The sequence below is a fragment of the Phaethon aethereus genome (assembly GCF_964289735.1).
Source record: "Phaethon aethereus genome assembly, chromosome: 1".
Lineage (NCBI taxonomy): Eukaryota > Metazoa > Chordata > Aves > Phaethontiformes > Phaethontidae > Phaethon > Phaethon aethereus.
Genome location: NC_138575.1, coordinates 62,562,788 through 62,577,383, shown reverse-complemented (window position 1 = coordinate 62,577,383; position 14,596 = coordinate 62,562,788).

Sequence of the window (14,596 nt, the reverse complement as noted above, 5' to 3'; positions counted from 1 at the left end):
CCAAGAGACAATGTAAGGGTGTACAGTATTGCTTCAAACTGAATATATCATACATAGACTGTAAAAATGCAACCGCTCCTCATAGAGGCTTCCTTGAGAACAGATACTTTATTCAGAGAAAACAAATAGCAAAAGTTTACTCTCTAATGCCAGACCTGTTGGATTTTTTTCCAACCATGCAGTTCTATTACTTTGTCTGGTCTTCTGCATCTCTAAAGCTTTGATTCATACCAGAAAAGACTGGTCAACGTTTCCATCTCCATTGCCCTTTCAAGAATGGACAGAAAAAAGCAAAACAAACAGACCTAAGCACCTTTTAACATATTTTACCACAAATTAAGCTGGAAGCCTCAGCCCTGCAACCAGACCAAATGGTGAATCCTACTCTCCTCAAAGCGTCACTAACATGAGTTGTGCTTTACTCTGGTGGAGAAGTCTGTTCACTGAGCACAAGGATGTGGCAGACACAGACACCCATGTCATTGTTTAGCTGTCGGTTTGTAGAAGAAATAAATACTCCTGACCCGTACCCATCTCTGAGTTAACTCATACTGCTTCTCAGTAAAACTAATGAGTTGAACAACAGCCCACTGATAGCTGTGTGTCTGTTTTGACAAGACAGGTATGAAAAGAGAAATAGATATGATATATACATATCATATCTAATGTATAGAAATATTTCCTTCTTGCTTCTGGAGGCTTTAGAAAACTATAATATAGATCAGTAATATTTTTTACCCCCCTCCAGTTTCTGGCAGCCTCCTCCAGCATCCATTGCTCTTGCTTTGGAAAATCCCTAAGTTATCATCTGGTTACACAACCATTTGCCTGAAAAGCACGACTACTCTCACACGCTAATGCTAACTAGTCAGGAAGAAGAGTATGTTTTAATGTTATAAATAGAATTGCTCATGCTAATAAAAAATAAAGAGGAAAATTTCTGCAAGGAAAACAAATGACATTTTTTACCACTGGATTAGAATAAATGGGCTTCAAAGCAAGCATAAATTGTACTTTACACATTTCAATTTACACCCTGTTAGAGAAACGTACAGGTGATCTCAGGCCTCATTTACTTAGAAAAATTGCACTGGTTTAACTTCATCCAGTTTTCAGATGCTGTAATTAAAGCCATATAAAATTATTATGTTGGTTAAAGAATGTTTTATTGCCATTTACCCTGTATTAAGAAGCTATCTTTTCTGTCCTAAAGCAAAACATGAACTCACATCAAAGCAAGTGTCCACGCTGCTTAGTTACACTTGCGCAACCTTTTCATAGCCTTAGCACAAATGCAAATGAAAATGCACTCATCAGACTGCTGACTCTTCTCTGATCCTTATAATACACCTCATTTGATTACAATAACTAGATTTTGTTCTGTCTAAATCAAATTAACTGTTTGTAGTATCTTCTGCATAGGAAACTCTTGCCCTAACTTTATTCTAATTTGACTGTGTCTGAAACAAATAACCTTCTACACGGCTAGGGAAAAAGAGGCATTTAAAAAAAAAAACAAACCAACAACAATTAAAAAACAGCTCAGTGCTTTGTACCTGACAAGGCACTCTATTGCTGCAATTACAGTGATCTCTCAGATAAAATTGGTACAGCTTCAATCTGCAATCTAAGTAATTTCTGAGCCCTACAATCAGTTTTATTGGAAGAAGGGTTCAGCCTATTTCATTTCACAAAGACAGTTAACTTATAGTGGTTTTCATATTCTCTGCATTTTCTAATATGAAATTAAATACATATGTGCCTTCATTCTCAGTTTTCAGATACATTAAGCAACAGATGCCCAGCCAAGAAATCTCAATAACCTAAAGAACTGAACCATATGTTGTAGAACTTACTGCACAATTGTTGGGTTAATGACAACAGTCTCACAGAAGCACAGTAGAAATACCATCCGTGATGGCAATCACTGCCAGGTCATTCTGTAGTCAGGGAGAAAGCAGCCTGGGCAAACACTATGATGTCCAAATGCATCTGCTGACCAAATATGGCAAGGTGAGTTATATACTCTAATCAGCATAGAGCAAGAGCACCATAAAGCCAATCAGCCTGTTTATTCTGGGAACCTCTTACTAATAAGAATTGTACACAGAAGAAATATGGCATTACAGCCATACAGTGTGCCACTGTGCCATCTGGCAAGCTCATGGTGTGTATCTTGCATGAATTAAACGCTACATTTTTTTGTAAGTCTGCCAGGAAACACCATCACTCTTTAAATCAACGATAATTCACCCCACCTGCAGGGCCTTACTTTCTAGTTTATCCTTAGTTTCCAGTGTGTACAATTCAAGAATTTTTCATGGAAATACATTTTTGGCAAATAACTGAAGGTGTCTTCATGTCTCCTCTAGACCAACCTTTCAAAAATTGGAAGGGATACAAGATTTCTTGTGCAGTTCAGAGTTCAGGAAAATTCAGTATCAACATGCGAACACTTACAGAATAGCATATTAAACTATGACAGATCTCTGTCACTGCAGCATAACATATATTTTTGAGTGACAAAATTATTATGAAATACGATCTTAGAGGCTTGATTATGCACATCTGAAATCAACAAGAGGTTTGCCTCTTATTTCAGTGGGAATGAGCTGAGCCTTAACTACTATAGGCAATGTTTCCAAAACTGTTAAATACTTAGCAGCTCTCACTTAATAACAACAATAATAAGGAATTGCTGGGTGCAGATTGAATTTGAAGTCTGGCTTGAGATCTGCCTCTCACATCCTATTGAGTACTAATATCTTTTGAAAATCTGGATGCCTATTGATAGATCTAAATTCACATAGCGGGTCCCTTTGAAATTCTACTCCAAGATGTATACTTAAATCTGTTACAGCATATTAACATGCCATTCTTAAAACACAAAGTACTCAGAAAACTCTAAAGCCATAGACAGACACATTTGCTCTTAAAAATCTACTGCCAATCCTTTTAAGAGTTCATTAGTTTCATAAGATTGATAACTTCAGCATTCTGCTGCTTCTCTAAAACAATGGTATATTTAGCATTGCCATTAATAAAAACTCACAGCAAGCATTCGCTTCTTTAAAAGTGTCTAGGTCTTGTAGCTGGAGAACTTCTGAATCATTTGGTACAAAACTATTACAACAGATTTCAGCATGTCTCTTTTGACGGTTCCTGTCTTTTGGGAGAATGCAGAAGATTCACTTCCTCTTCTCTCCCCTGTAGCTTTAATGAGCTTAACTCATGCATGACAGCATTTTACCTTACACAGCATCTTGTCAGATGCAAAGTCTACTTTTCTATCCTAAATTTTATTACTGTCTGCTTTTGTTAATGTAATCATTCCTGCAAGTGTTTTCACAACCTCTTACCTGTTGGATACAAGCAGAATGAATAGTGGGGAAAAAAGTCATTACTATATAAAATTCTCAAAACTACTTCTTTATATTCAACCATCCAAATCTGTATTGTAGCTCTTGATAAATAACGTAGAGGTATAATGACTTTATTTTAGCATCCATCAGCATCAGATTGCTGACAATTACCTGTGACTCAAAAACTGCACAGTTTTTCCATCTGTCATAGTAGTTCTCATACACTCTAAAAATCATTTTGCTTTCAGAAGTACTGAGAGTTACAACTGCATGCTGACTTCCTACCTTTCAGACAGAACTGAATAAAAGATACCTTACAAAAACAATCCCCTCATAAACCTTTTTTAGAACTTTTATTCAACACATAGCTATAGTCTAAGCAGCATTGTATCCTATAGCTAGGTTTGCATAGCCAGCTCATCACCTAGCTACGATACTCTCATCCTACCAACACCATTTATCTTAGGAGATACACCCTTTCTCCTATTAAATATCCCTTCCTACTTCACACAAGACACTCAAGAGATAGACAATGCTGGATTAGATCTGCAGAAAGACTCATATGCTGACAAAAAAACAATTTCCAACAGCCGTGCCACCAAATGAAACACACATTTTTCACAAAATTGAAATTTCTCAGCCTTTCACAGAGGCTGAAAAAAGCTCCTAATACATGAGGATAGCGAGGCAGCTACAGATGAAACAAAGAACCAAATTAATTAGCACTTACACTGATTGAGAAATGCCAGGTCTTTTGAGAGATTTCATGCTTTGTCTGCATAGCTAAAACATCTAAAAGCCAGGGTGTCTCACTCCCCCTAACTCAAAGCAAGAAATACTGTTTCAGAGTCAAAACCCTAGGCACACAAATAGGTTCTAACCACCTTGAGCAGTCCGTAACCTTTTTTCTCTACAAAATCCTTCTTATTGTGGTCAATCATCCATCTACCACCCCCACCCCCGCTTCAGCTGCCAGCGTTCAAGCTATGCTCTGACAAGGCACAGCTGTGTAACCTGGACCAGGGTCCCATGAGGACAGCTGTAAGAAGCCTTATCTGTGCCTCCACCCACACACCTCACACCCGTTGGCTCCTGACCTGCATTTAGGCTCAGGCCTATGCCTACTTCTCAGATATCCTGTACTCTAGGTATACCTGGCTTGCTCAAGGTGACTTTCTGGTGATACTCAGCTCCACCTGATCCATATAGACTATGATCATTCAAAGTCTAGTAAGGAGAAAATTGTAGTCTCATCCTTAAAATACATTTCACGGTCCCAATATAAGGATCTTCCTTCTTTTTAAATACATTTGGGCATACAATTAGTACATAGGTTTTACATTATAAACCTGGATTTTGTGAAATTAATTACAAAAGAAAATATTTTGCCTTACCTAAGAAAGCTCAAATACTTTTATCTAATTAGTATTTTTTTACTACCTATATTCCAGGTATGCTAGGTTTGACCTGACTTATAAGAAACAAAAGGCAGAGATAACAAATAAATTATACCTCCAGCTATTCACTGAGATCCTTGCACTCGTTTCTGTACAGTCAACTAGTCTAGAGTTCACAGGCTACAGCAGTTTCCTTATGATGTTTCTGACTGGAGGAATAAGGACTGTTTTTCCTGACACAAATGAATGTTGCTGAAAGGTTGTCCATTAACCTTCTCTGGCAGTACTGCAAAGAGCTGCTTTCTGGGACACAAGAAGAGAGAAATTATGACATATTTGCAAGGGGTGGAAATTTGTATAACCAAAAAAAAAATACTTTCCCTATTAAAAAGTTACATAAATACTTATTTTAAATACATGCATACACACATATGTATGTGCAAAGAACAGTTGAAATATTTGAGAAATGGCTCTTTCCAGTCCTAATGTCTCTTTATGGGGATGAACATATAAAGGCAATGCAAAAAGCAGAATACGGTGGTAAAATATTTCTTAGAAGTAACGGGAACAACAAACGTAACCCAGCCGTTGGCGTTTGCACTTAAGGGCTTGGCAGGGATGATCACCTGAAAGGAAAAGCTCCCTGCAAGCCGCCAGGGCGAGCTCTCGCCCCGCAAATCCAGCCCCAGCTCTGCAGCTCCGCCACTTCGGGCCCTTCCCTCCTCCCGTCCTTTCAAGGCAGGGGAGGAGAAAAAAACCCACACGTTATTTAAAGCTTAATGCTTTCTATTCAAAGCTTTTTGTATCCTCCTGCCTCGGCTCTTGCACAAAACATGAGTGCCAGTGCACAGAAATGGCATTTCCCACGGATAACTAGACAGTCAACCTGGTAGACACGGGTTCTACTCCAAAAACTTTTGACATCCACTTGAGCAGTAAGAAAGCTGGCTAAGCTCGCATGAACAAGCTGGAAGCTATACCGATACGTCTGGGTGACACTATGCAAATAGTAATGCCAGCCAGCAGCTCCTCAGCTGCCCTATGCTCCCTGAGCCCAGCTTAGCCCTGGTGACCTGCACCAGCTGAAGGTCTGACACCTCCTTACCAACAGTGCTTCTGCTGCCAGGGGCCCCCAGTTGTCGTCCTCATGGCAGGAGGAAGCAGAAGTGATACTCTTTACACCACAGGTTTGCTGGGCCCATTTCACTGACAGGCATCGACAAGCTCCTCTTCACTTAACAGAGACGTGCTCTCTTCCACAGCCAGAGTATTTGACCATTTCAGCTTTTCTCTCCTTCACTACACTAACGCTTCAGCCCAGCATAGCACATGAGCATGTGCTTAACTTCAAAGATGTGAATGGTTTCCTTGATTTTTAATTGAAACATCTGCTCTGCCGAAGTTGACCCCCTGCATCCAATCATACACCACAAGGTGGAAGCTGCTGTGGAACCAAAGGGAGCTTGCAGCAGATGCCATCGCTTGAGTACTCGCTGTGGCCAGCCATTTCGACCTAAGACATTCTTTCAAGCCATGGAGAATAGTAATGACATATCAGAGTAAGGCTTAACTTTGTTCAGAAGAGTGATATTCCCTGTGACATGTTTTTTATTCTTAGCCACAGAAATATGTTATGTTGCTGCAGGTGCAGATTTCCAGTGATACTGAAACTTACAGAGGTTTTAGTTGTTTGAAGAGTTGGGAGGGTTTTATAATGACCAAAACATGGTTATTTTATCTGTACAAAGACTCTTGTTACAGTTCTTCACCTTAACAGTTTTTGCGCCTTATGCCAAGCTCCTTAAAACTCATTCCCTTCTGTCAATTCCTCTATTATGAGACTACATACCATTAAACTTCAAGGGATACCTTGCAAACTTCAAAAATATTTGATGGGTGGGGGGACAACCCCACAGATTACTGACTTTTTACTTAATGCCAGCTGCACTGTGATCATGACCTGCTTCATGGATAAGGGAAAGGCTGTGGATGTTGTCTGCCTAGACTTTAATAAAGCCTTTGACACCATTTCCCACAGGATTCTCCTGGAGAAACTGGCTGCTTATGGCTTGGACAGGTGTACTCTTCGCTGCATGACAAACTGGCTGGATGGCCGGGCCCAAAGAGTTGTGGTGAATGGAGTTCAATCCAGTTGGTGGCCAGTTACAAGCGGTGTTCCCCAGGCCTGAGTATTGGGGCCAGTTCTGCTTCTTATCTTTATCAATGATCTGAACGAGAGGATTGAGTGCACCCTCAGTAATTTTGCAGATTCAAGTTGGGCAGGAGTGTTGATCTGCTTGAGAGTAGGGAGGCTCTGCAGAGGGATCTGGACAGGCCGGATCGATGGGCCAAGGCCAACTGTATGAGGTTTAACAAGGCCAAGTGCCGAGTTCTGCACTTGGGTTACAACAATCCCATGCAACACTACAGGCTTGGGGAAGAGTGGCTGGAGAGCTGCCTGGCGGAAAAAGACCTGGAGGTGTTGGTCGACAGCCAGCTGAACATGAGCCAGCAGTGTGCCCAGGTGGCCAAGGCGGCCAACAGCATCCTGGCCTGTATCAGAAATAGTGTGGCCAGCAGGAGCAGGGAAGTGATTGTGCCCCTGTACTCGGCACTGGTGAGGCCACACCTTGAATACTGTATTCAGTTTTGGGCCCCTCACTACAAGAAGGACATTGAGGTGCCGGAGTGTGTCCAAAGAAGGGTAACAAAGCTGGTGAAAGGTCTAGAGCACAAGTCTTCTGAGGAGTGGCTGAGGGAACTGAGGTTGGTTGTTTAGTCTGGAGGAGAGGAGGCTGAGGGGAGACCTTATCACTCTCTACAACTACCTGAAAGGAAGCTGTAGTGAGGTGAGTGTCGGTTTCTTCTCACAAGTAACAAGCAATAGGGCAAGAGGAAATGGCCTCAAGTTACACCAGGGAAGGTTTCGACTGGGTATTAGGAAAAATTTCTTCACTGAAAGGGTTGTCAAACATTGGAACAGGCTGCCCAGGGAAGTGGTTAAGTCACCATCCCTGCAGGTATTTAAAGGACATGTAGACGTGGTGCTTAAGGACATGGTTTAATGGTCAACTTGGTAGTGCTAGGTTAATGGTTGGACTTGATCTTAAAGGTCTTTTCCAACCTAAATGATTCTGTGATTTGACTGAACATTATAGTGCCCAAGGCTCCCTGTGGATCTGGTTCTGACTGTGTCCTACACTCACAGCATTCAGGCCCCTAGGCATTCAAATTATTGAAGCTGATGAAGCTCATATAAAATATATGTAGTTCCTAAGAATGGCCACCTCAGATCACCCAGTATCTTGTCTCCAGCAGTAGCCAACTGTGGATGCCCTGGCAAGAACAAAGGACAAGAGGACAACAAATCAATAAAATCTCAGACTGTTCCTTCTGATGTGTACTTAGCTCACTATTCATCTACTGACTTAATTGGCTTTTTCATAAGTAAATAAAGAGGATCTGTCTCAATACTAATATTGAGACCAAAAAAAAAATTGAAAAATTAAAATAAACCAAAGGGTTTCTCAAATCTTTAAATAAAATGAATGATGCTGTGTCATACTAGAACTCCTCAGGATCTTCTGGTCTGTGGTGGGTACCAATGCTATTTCATACGCTTTGTTATTTTTTCTCCATATTGTTCCTCAGGAAACTAAAAGTAAAATAGGTAAAGCGAGAGCACTGATATTATTGTAACAATTAGAAAGCAACATTCCAATTTAGTGTCTTTGTTTAGAGTGATGTCTGCATTGATAAGCAAGTTTTGGTAGTTGCAGAATACTTTGTCATGCTCAAAGGTTACCAAGGGGGGGGTGGGTGGTGTGTGTATATATATATAAATGAGTGACATCTAATAACATGTCACATTACAGACACTGTATCATAACTGTTACAGTTGCACCAAAGCATGTTGCTTCCGCCTAAAGGATTTCACCCAGCTACTGATCAGAGGTGAATTCTCACTACCATAACCTCCAGATAGTAACAGGATAAACTCGCCTGTTGCTCCAATCTTTAACCTAAAAATGAATGCAATAAGGAATCCAGCTCAGCAGGAAGCACCTGTTCCTGTGCAAGTGGGTGTTTTCATAGTCCCTCTTATCTTGTAGTCAGTCCTGTTGTACCTCATAAAATCTTTCCTTCCACTCCACATCTGACTGTGCCATCTACAAAGGTATCTGTCATATCTATTGCCTATTTAAGTTGAGGTCAAAAATTCAAAAAACTCCAGGAGGGATTTAGAGGAGGGAGAGCTGGAAAGTAGGCTCATGCCTAACTGGAACCAGGACTCCTATGCCCTGCTGCAGCCCAGCAAGCAGCTCCTTAGACAGCAGTCCACCATCATCGTCCATTGCCAGAGTTCAGCGAAGATGTTGCTTCCCTCAAAACTGTCCCTGTTGCCCATGATTGGGTCAACGGATACATAAAAGTATACCTTCACACGGTAAGGAAGGTGCTCGCTACAGCTCATGGTTTGTGGGCCCATGACCAAATATGTTTCATACCACTCTGTGATGGTGAGTATTACTCTCTGGAAAGAGGGTTTACACATTTGCTAACATCATCACATCAAAAAATGATGCATCTGGCAATCTACCATACTACTGATACACTGTGGGAAGAGTCAGATTCACAGCCCCATGGCAAGATTAGCTCTGTGGATCCTTGGCAGCTTTCTGGTAAGATTCACTGATATTCAGCTGCACATGCTGCCAAAGTTCAGAAACCCAGGAAAACAGGAGCAAAAGCAGGAGGTGAAGCTACTATTGCTATTAGAAATCTACTAAACAGCTGTATCAGGGAAGCTGATGGGCCTATATTTACTGAAAAAAAAAAAAGGTTATTAATTTGTCTTTTATGTGAGCATCAGTCAGACACAAGCACTCCAGGCTTACTGTTTTCTTTCACACATGTATAATTGAAAGTACCTCAAGTCTTAAATTCCACTTTGGCTACCTTTCTCATACAGCACTCTGCTGAGTCCTGGAAACACTGAATGTACCTATACCTAGCAAGTTACATTAACTATAACTGAGGAAAAAAATTATTCATAAAATAAACTATATTATCATTTCTTTGCAAAGAATAAAAGATTTGAAGACACAGGTCTAAAGATGTTCATACATGAAGCTGTAGAGTATTTGGCTGCATAGCCTTTGCCAGTACAGGAATCAAAAAGTCAACCTTTTTGTTAGGATTCTTAACTCTTAAAACTAGAGTACAGCTGGAATCCCTCTTTGGTGCAGATTAATAGTTCTGAGACTAAGTAAGTAGGTAGTGGATACAGGATGTATTTCTCCTAACCAGAAAAAGGTTGAAGTCAAAACATAGTATTTTGGTCAATAGAAGTTCTTCATAAAAAGAGAGCAGGTAAGAATAACTTATAGCATGGGCATTTAATAAAGCTATCACTGTTCACAAACAGTAGTATTTTAATCTTGCTTGTATGTAGTTATTGTTAAATTTTTCTAATATTTGGATAATCAGCTTGAAAAGCTCACTAATGGCAGCATTTTTTTGTTTTATATTCACACTGAGTCCCAAAATATTGTAGAGTGTCTTAAATAAGTGGATACATCTTCAGTTTGTGCTGTACGTACAATATTTAGTCCCTGAAGCAGACATTGCAGAGGAAGAGACTACTAACTCTCGATGTATTCTTTTACAAACATACAAATGAAGCTCAAATTACGGAGAATGCAGATAAGTAGTTTTTCATATTTCCAATGCGTTATCCCATAAGAAAGACTTGACTCAATTTGGTGGTACAAACTTCAGACTGCATTAATTATTCTCAAATAAAATCATTTACACTTCTTTATCAAAAACAGTATGACAGTAAATGGCTAGTTAGCGGTGACAGCATTTTTGTTATCCATGAACAAAAATGGAACTTGCGTTAGTTATAGAATTCAACTTAACTGTGTATTAAAAGAGGTGATATTCTGACAATGCAAACTCATTGTTGAGTTTTATGGCTTCCTTACATTTGCACCTATGTACAATGCCTTTGTCCTATGTAATTTACATCCTAGGCTCAGCCTACCACCATCAAAACGAGGATATCACCTTCTCCTAGCCATAAACTTCTGCTCTTTAACATGCTCTAGTCTGGTGCATCCTGGGCCTGATATAAGCTGATTTAACTGCAGAGTATTCTGCTGGACTAGAGAGTTAAATCATCTCAGGAAAGTGTCTGACATATGCCAAGGCTAGTACAGTGAAAGGAGGACTGTCTATTACAGATGGAGCCTAGGCAGATTAGCTGGCTAATTTAGCTGGTTAAGTCAAATACCTACAGTCAGGCCATGTGAACTCCTCTCAGTTTACCTCTACAGCTATTTCTGGCAAAGTAATACTTCTTGCTGGTTACAACCTACAGTTGGAATCATGTGGCATGCTTCAGTGAGTTGACTTCCCCACGGACACCTGGATGAGCTGATAAAGTTGCATTCAGAGGACTGACTGGAGAGGAGTTTGCTCTACGGTTTCCATGGAAATAGGCACTACCTGTGTTCCTGTTTCTCTTACCACCACATGCCCCTGCGCTTTTAGTTTACAGAGCAAATACAGCACTTACATACACTATTTCAATCTTTATGCACACAATCATCAAAGTATATCCAATTGCTTTACAAAAGCCTTTAATGTAGCTAAGCTGCTGAAGAACTATTACCTGAAAGGTGATACTCAGACTTATTTTGAATGGCAGTAGTAGTCAGTGCAACTAGGATTTTGAAAAATCTCTTAAGTTTTTTAACCAGAAATTAAGCTGAAATTAATACATTTTCAGTGGAAATTCTATTCAGATTTGCTTAAAACATTACCAGCAGTATTTGACAGTGGTATGTTCATAGTTTTAAAAGAGATAAAATAAATTCTTTTTAGAAGTTTAATATTCAAAGAAGATATTTTCTTCAATTGCCAACCCCCTTGTTGGTGGGAGATCAAACTTTCTTTGTGAGAGCATAAGTACTCGGCTGCTTCATTGTTGCCTATCAGTTTTGTCCTGGGTAATCCAGCTGGGCTTTCATGAAAGCAAACAGTATAATCTACATAATGCCACTAACTACATTACACTTCTTACTAGTCTGACCTCTAAATTCAAAAGCACAGGTTTATCAGGTTTCATATCTCCTTCAGAAACACTATTCTACTTTGTATAATCATAAGAGCAAAGTAACGAATAAAATTTGGATTCCACCAAACAGTCTAAAATCTCTGTTTGTTTAGTATAGTTAATAACAGAATTGGTTTGCATTCCTACTATTCCAGTTGCCAAGTTCAAAAAGATTGTCACAATGTATTACATTTTCCCACTGCCAGCAAGATGACTGCTGAAACAGAACTGCCACAAAAACCTGTTAATGAAGAATTCTACAAGATGGAGAGAAATTTACTCTGTGAATCCCCGTGTCTCTCAAATGCCTATTCAGTCATACAGCAACATATCTCACTCTGGGAATCATATGGACATAACTAGGAAATAAAAACCTGAAAGCACTTCTAGGTGAGTTCTAGAAAAAGACAAACTTTCTCTGCTTGGACTCCTGAATAAACTGTATTTTCTATTAAGTAAGAGTACTCTTTGGAAAATAATACTCTGAGTTCACACAGGTCTCCACAAAAACCTGATAGACAGTTTTTTACTTACAATCCTGACACTGACCTCTCATACTTACTTTTCATAGTCATTCTCACATAGGGTTTGGGAGAGTAACTTACTTTCTTATTTCTCTTATAATCTGTGATCAGTGAAGCAGGAGCTTCTGAAGAACAGCTATTGAAACTGCAAATCATACAGAAAAGCTTCATGATTATGTTTAAATGTCACAATCAAATCTTGGCTTCATCAAGCAGAACCCAAAGATAAGCATTATTTACTGTAATACAGAGGCTCCTTTCCAATTCTATAAACTTTAATTATCAGTAAAACAAAAAGGTACACATTTAAGTTTTAGGCCAAAAAAATCTATCTATCTGGCCCACTGTATAACTAAAGATGATAAGCCTATTTTTGGCAAGATAAAATTTTAGCTACTGATAGTCTAACTTCAGCATTTGTGAAGTGATAAACACAGCAAAGGGGGTTTTTTGGTGGTTTTTTTAATGTCTCAGATCAATAGCTTTCAAATACATTCCTCTCCAAGTACAGAGTTCATTAAATCATTGCTTGCCAGGTATTTTTTTTTCCCCAATCTAATGTTGAGTATGTGTGAACACATTGAACAGGTGGCTGGCACATGAAATACAGGGCAGACTTTCAGAAAAGTGACGGGGGACCACAAGAAATTTCAAGTAGCTTATTAACATACAAACTAAGTGTATTTTATTTAATCACTTGTCAGCTTTCACGACTTAAAAACCTGAAGTTAAAAGTGATGCACTGCAGAATTTGCATGCAGTGTTTCATTTTACAAACTGCAGTCCCTGAAAGGGACACTGGAAAAGCATGGGAACACCCCACCTCCTGAGCATGAGGCCTACCTTTTACTGTTCCACAAATACTAGTTCCTTTTCACACTGACTCCCTGACAGGGACATTGGAGGAGCTGATTGTGTGCGTGCTCCCCAGTCCCCTCACACCATCCGTGCATGAAGGCAGCTGAGGCAGATGTTACCCACAGGGAGTAAGGAAAGACCACTAATGGATAAATAATGGCCTCAAGGGTCGGCTAGGGAGTGCTAATAAGCTCACTGGAGGATGTTCCCCCTGATTAGCACTAGAAAGCAGGAAAACATGGAGACCTGCTAAGCTCCCAGCTTGCTTTATCCTCCGTCAACACTGATAGTCCCCATAGGGGACGCCACAGGGCAGCTCTGCTGAGGCCAGCCAGTCTCTCTCGCGGCATTAGCATGCTAGAGGGGAGCAGAGAGCCAAGGCCTGGGCGACAAGGGCAACGGAGAGGCCATCTCGGGCCCCAAACACCTGGCGGAGGGGGAGGCCCCTGTAATGGCACCCCCCTCGTCCCGCGCAGCTCCCACATTGCACCGGCCGGGGGCGCCGTGTGCGCTGCCGGTGCGGACTACAGCTCCCGGCATGCAACGCGGCGCAACAGCGCATGCTCACAACGTCGGCCTCGCACTCGTGCCTGCCCTAGGGGGCAGAGGAAGGGATCCCCATCCGCCGGGGCTGAGGGGAGGGACTCGTCAGTGCCGCCCCGCCTCTGCCGGCGGCTGTGGCGGCCCAAGACTCGCGCGGCTCCCGCCGCTCGGCTGCACTGCTTGTGGTCGCCCTACCCGTAACTGTTCGCTCCTCTTTGGTACCCAGGGTGCAGCGGGCCGGCAAGACCGGAAGCGCCCGTTGCCATAGCAACCGTCTCCCCGGTAAACATCCCGGGTGCCCCCGGAACCGGTCGGAGCTTGCCTCCCATGTAGAGATTGTCCTTATCGCTCCTGGACGGCGGCCGCAGCGGCTGCGGCCCACGTGGCCTCGGCGTTAAAGATTAACGGCTTATTCATTAAAACATAACGAGAGGCCATGCCGGTTAAAACCCTCCGCAAAAACGATTGGCCAAGCGCCCCTCCGCCAGGCCAATCGGCGCCAGCCACGCTCCGTCCGCAGGAAACCGCACATGGAAAGCCACGATTGGAGGCGATCGCTGCAGACCCTCTCCCTTCCAGGCTTCCCATTGGCTGTATGTTTGGCGTGGTACGCTCCAATTGGCCAGTGGCGGAGCGGCTTCTCCCCCCCTCCCAGCACCCCGGGTTGATAAGGCGGAGGGGGAGGGCCGCGACCGCGCCAGTGGGCTGAGCGGCGGTGGGAGGAAGGGGCTGCGGCCAGCGGCGGGCTCGGGAGCGCCTGGGGCCGTTCTCTCCTGCGACCGCAGCCCA